We start from the raw sequence: 6014 nt of genomic DNA, 5'->3' as shown, positions 1-6014 counted from the left end.
ACAGGAATTTCAAGGGAATGGGAATGCTCCTGCAATCCTTGGCTGGCTTCAGTATCAGAGAATCCCAGGATGGGTCAGTGGTCCAACCTCCCTGAATACCTGTTTGCAACCTCCTTTCTTTTCCAGCTCCTTTTGGCCTGGCAAACAGGAAGAAATAAATGTTATAGCTATCCCATTCTCTTTTCATGGAATCATTTCAAGTGACTTCTTGAATCACTTCAGGGACTTCTTTTGGAGATAGTTACAGAAGGGTAAATCCCATTACAGACAATGTGGGAAAAGCAAAAGCCACATTAATCAGCAGTTTAATTAAATTGTGGGGAGGTAAATGATATTTAGGACATGTCATTGATATACCACATGCTGAATTATTCTGTCTGCTGGGATTTAGCAGCAATAGGGATACATAGAAAAAGAAGTGGGGAGAAGCTTTTCATAATGGGACAACACATTCCAAGTGGTGCCTCAGATTTTATTCTTTATTATTATTTTTTATTCCCACCTGGTAATTAAGGAACTGATGCCAAATTAGCCAAGCACAAGTGATGCACTGCAGTGTCAAGCCCATGCACACAGTTCACTTTCTTGCTCTCTGAGACTTCAGAAAGCAAAAGGTCATGAAACCATATGGATTCAACATTGCACACTGCTCTGCAGCTGATTTGTTTGATGCTCATGATGACTGTGAATCAATTACATATTGAAAAGTGCATACAATTAACATTCATAATTAGGGATTTTTCCCTAAAGCTATGCAATTTTAACTAATATTCCCCAATATCAGTTTGATTCCTGCCTCATCTTCCATCCAAATCCAATAAACACATAGTTTAGTGGAGTAAGCCTGCATGATTACATTAAAATGAGACTTCAAAAGTTTTTGGTTGAAGATTTCCATACTGTATCCAGATGCTTCCATGACTTCATAAATGACAGAACTCATCCAGCCTCATCTCTGAATGCCCAGTTCTTAACAACATTAAAACTATGGAGGAAGCAGCATCTGAATTAAAATCTCCATTGTTCTTGGAATATAAATGAAGGCTTTTTTTTTTAAAGTTTCAGAACTTCATGCTCTGAAAAAAAACCAGAATAGACATTTCTTGGTAGATAAAAAAGTATTTTTCTAACTAAACATTCTGATAAGAATGTGTTCAGAAAAGCCAAACATATGCAGAAGGACTTTTTAATGGCTGCCCTTACTTTGGGAAACTAATTCCTTTGAGCCCATTTGCTTATCAACACAACAATTTGTCACAAACTCTCCATTCCTCACTCTTGTAATCCAATGATTTGAAAAAAAAAAAACAACCCTGTGTGCTATTCATAATCTTTTACTGTCTAGGTACAAGAGAAAAAAAAAAGACAATTTGAGTGTGCAAAAAACATTGCTGCATGCATAAACATTGCAAGAGGAGGTTGAAATGATTGACTACATTGCTATCCAAGATGGAATATTTTATAAGGGGAAGCCAGGTTCATTCACAAAGAACTTCAGAAGTCGGAGATAAAAACTCTCTCTGGGTGGGGAAGAGCTCAATTAGGAACTCATTTTTTAAAATCTTATCCCAAGCTGATTCCAGTCAGATGCTCAGATTTATGTCTGACTTTACTGTGGCTGGGGCCAAAATCTCCTCTCTGCATGTGCCTAAAAAGTTTGTTAAACTCAAAGGAAAGCTTCCCAATGGGAGGCTGACTGTTCCAGAACATCCATGGCTCACTGTGGCTGTGTGAAAGCTCAGCATTAACTTTGGACAGCACCTACTGACTGCAGGTACCTTTTTTTTTTGTTTTTGTTTTTGTTTTTTTTTTGGCTCAGAACCCAGCCTTATTATTTATCCCACTCTTACTCAGCATTCCCACTGTTTTTCAAGAAGCCTGTTGGCTCTTCCTGCAGTGGTACCCAGAGTCAGGGATGCTTGAGTCAGGGATGGTTTGGGACAACAGTGATTAACCAGTTTAATCCAGTGATTAACCCACTGGAATTTGGTGGGAGACTCTCTTTAATTACACCCTTCCCTCCAGAGAAAGAGGGAGCCAGAGAACCCTTAAGGAGCACAGATGCATTACAAACTCTTTCCACAACTGCATGAGTGCTGCCAGCAAGGAGACAGACAAATCAGCCCCAAAAAACATAAAAAGGATAGATGGAAGCAGGAGGGCTGCAGTGCCCTGAGCACCAGAAAACAGTTCTGCTAAAAAAAGTAAGGGTCTTGCAGCAAATTCAGCCAATGCCAAAACTCTGCTTTCCTCCAATGCTGTCACCAGCTTATCCCAACTCATTCCAAGCTAAACAGATGAGGATTATTGTCTGTTCACAATCCAGTTTTCCCACATGAAAGAGGAGGATAACTGTCTATCATCTATAACTTTTTGCTCCCTAGGGGCCATGGAAGACATAGATATTAATGCTCAGAGATGCCCAGACTGAGCCTCAGCCAAGAGTTACCACAGTCAAAGGAGGATTTTCAGAGAATTTTATGCTTTTAGTCTAAAAACACAGGAAAAAGAAATTGGCATCAGCAGAGACACATCAATGTAGCTTGATGTCACAGAAGAGACATCTCCCAGCGATGAAACTCGTTCAATATCCTAAACAAATTTGAAACGTGTTTAGTCTGGAAGTGATTATTTTGCTTATTCTGAAGCATTTGATGTTTAACCACACACTGCAAATACAGTTAGGTGGCCCAGGTCCAATGCAGGAAAAGAGATCACAGCACCCCAACCAAAAGTGCATTACACAGGACTGAATAATACAGATACACCATCATTAAAATCCCACAGTTTAAACTGTGGAGCCTATGTTTTATGGTGGCTGGGACAAGCATGATACATGTTCTCCATTTTCAAAATCCTGCAGTGTTTCAGGATACATGGGAAAGCAGATGTTTTTAATAGCCTGAACCCTAAATAAGCTCATTCTTCCAAACCAACTGCACGCAGCCAGGAGTGATTCTGCTGCACGAATGGGCAAAGTGTTTCACCAGTCTTGGCTCTAGTGGAAAATTCTGTGTATTCTGTAGAGTGTAGTCTGACCAAAACAGAGATTTTCACATTAAGACTGATTTTCCCCCAAATTGTTCACAGCCAGGTTGGAGAGAGCTTGGAGTAACCTGGTCTAGTGGAAGGGTCCCTGCCCATGGCAGGGGGTGGATTGAGGTGAGATTAAAGGCTCCTTCCAACCCAGTTGATTCTGGGATCCTGTGATCTTGCTGTCCTTACACAGATTGAATCCATGGATAATTCCTGGCCATGTACCCACTGTGGTGTCACCTGAGGTGGCAGAGCCAGGCCCAGATGCAAGGGGAACCCACTATCATTTTCTTCATACTAGAAAAGCCAATTCTTTATTCACATAATGCATTTTTATACAGTTTTTACAGACCTTTTGTTTGACACAGATTGGTTATTAGTTTTCTTACTACTTCATTTATTGGTCAGAAAGTGTGTACCTGCTAAGATTCAAGTGTTTACATTTTTCTTTTGTGTGTTCTCATGGGACAAGCCTTATTGTTTATATAAGTGCACTTGTATTGCACCCAGGAATAGGTTGTTGTGTTAAACCTTTCATACCAAGGTTGTTTTCACAACTGCACTTAGAAGTGACAGGCTAGCTTCAGTTTAGCAGAGCAGGCCTGATTTTATGTGGCCTTTCTTTTACAATTTCTTTACGTGTCTGTGATAGTTCTGCTTCATAGGTGAGGCAGCTCCTGAACAGGACTTGATGGAGATCCAGTTTTGTGCTCAGTCACTGCTGGCTGCTCCCTGAGGAATGCTGTGGTTCTGTGAATGCCAACTCCTCCACACTTGGAGGAGTGACAGCACAGCTATGACTGACACCAAAGAAGCTTCCAGGCATCAGCCCCTCATTATCTCATCAACTCTCAAACCTTTTCTCTGTACCTTGTCCATGGGCAGCTCCACACAACACTGACTCTTCTCTCTCTTCCTGCTGCAGGGCTGGTTAACTCCTTCCTGCCCCTTGAACAGCACCTTACCCTTCCAGCCCCTTCACAGCCACCTGACCCTTCCCCCCTCACAGCATGGCCAGTTTAATGGGGTGGTGGTTTTGCACCACTTAATTAGTAGTGTGTCTGAAGTTTCTTCTGTCTTCACTCACAGCCAGCATTAAAAACACGAAGGAGATGGATTTTCTCATGTTTGGGCTTGGTTGTTTATTAAATCTTATCTAAAGTACAGAGAGTCCTGCAGCACTTCCAGCTATCACCTAATGTGAGCAAAATGGAGATGAACCCAGCTAGTGGCAAGGTCTCTGAAAGCTAAACACTCCAGTAGAGAATTAACACCTATATTATTTTCACTTTTGACCCAATAACCAAACTCCTGTGACCCTCAGTGCAGCACTGACTGTCCAACCAGAAACTACTGCCTGAAACCATGGAGAGGAAGGAAGAACAACACAGAAAGGAGACACCACCCAAAATCCTCCATCTTGTCCCACACCTATTACTATATTCTAAAAACCCAAAATTTAAAACCCTTCACCATGTGAAATCACACACTTCTATTTAACTACACACCCATGACTTTAACTTCATCACTTAAATTTGGAAGCCTTCTCCAAGGCCTGAGGTCAAAAGCAGTGTTCTCCAGGGGGTCAGAGCCAGAAAGCTCAAAAAACCCAGGTTTCTGGGCTCCAAGAGGCCAGCAGACTGCATCTAACCCACTCTTTTATAACGCCCATCCTCACTGCACATAGCTGTGCCCTATTGAGGGCAAGGCTGTTCCCAGCCTTTGGTAATTAGTCCAGCTGCAACAAATCCAGGGATTTGTAGGAGCTGCACATCTCAAGTTGTCAAAGGATACTCAGAAGTGCTGAGAGAACTGGGCATTGTTACAGGTTGCAGAGGTAGCAGAAAGAGAGTGGTGAGCACTAACAGAGAGCAAATCCCTTTAATTCCTTTTCCCAGGCTCCCACTGAGCTGTCCAGTGCCACACATGAGATAGGTGCTTCACTGAGCAGAGCAGCAGCTCAGCTCCTTCATTTCCTTAGGCCAGAGGATTTTAACTGCAGCTGGATTGCAAAGGCTGAGAGCAAGGGACATGTGGCCCTCGAGGACAATCCACATCAGATGGAAGCAAGACAGACACCAGCGAGACCTCTGCCTCCCAAACCTCAGGAAAGATACACTTGCATCATGCAAAATGCCTTTAAAGACTTTCCCAATTTTCCTTTGCAGTGCCAGCAAGGAGGGAAGAACTGGCAGAATCCCCCCTCCCAGCTGCACACAACTAATCCAGCTGAAGGGTTTTTTTCCGTCCTGATTCATGGAAACATTTGCTCTGGAAGAAGCCAAGCCTTTTACTGCTTCCAGCTCCAAAGATGCTTCTTCTGCACCATCCATTTTCTACCAGCTGTCTGAGCTCATGGCCCAAGTCAGGCCAGAGCTGCAGGAGCAAGCCTGGTCCCTTCCAGAGATGGAGCACAAGCTGCCTCCCCCCCAGGCACTGTGGCTTGCCCTCCCTCTTCTCCACACTCATCAATCCCTGCCTTTCTCCTGTCAGTACTTCCATCACAAACATCTGCCAAACTGCTTTGAGCTTCCCAGAAAAGCCCTGGTTTCCCTGAAAAGCCTGTATCCAGCTCAGAAATTCACTTTCCTTGCATGAGGGAGCATTATCTCGTACCAGCTCTTCCTCTGCCACAGGCAAGGACAGCTTCCACCAGACCTGGTTGCTCCAAGCCCCATCCAGCCTGGCCTTGGACACTTCCAGGGGCAGCCACAGCTTCTCTGGGCAACCCATGCCAGGCCCTCACAGGGAAGAATTTCTTTCCTACATCAACCTTCTCCAGGCTAAACAGCCCCAACTTCCTCAGCCTGTCTCCGTAGGGGAGATGCTCCAATTTCCTTATCAACTCTGTGGCCTCCTCTGGACTTGCTGCAACAATTCCATGTCCTTCATGCACTGGAGGCACCAGAACTGGACACTGTGTTCCAGGTGGGGTCTCAGGAGAGCAGAGCAGGAGAATCCCCTCCCTGTGCCTGCTA

This window comes from Oenanthe melanoleuca, chromosome 7 (genome assembly GCF_029582105.1).
Source record: "Oenanthe melanoleuca isolate GR-GAL-2019-014 chromosome 7, OMel1.0, whole genome shotgun sequence".
Lineage (NCBI taxonomy): Eukaryota > Metazoa > Chordata > Aves > Passeriformes > Muscicapidae > Oenanthe > Oenanthe melanoleuca.
The sequence above is the reverse complement of the archived record's forward strand: the minus strand, read 5'-3'. Positions refer to the sequence as shown.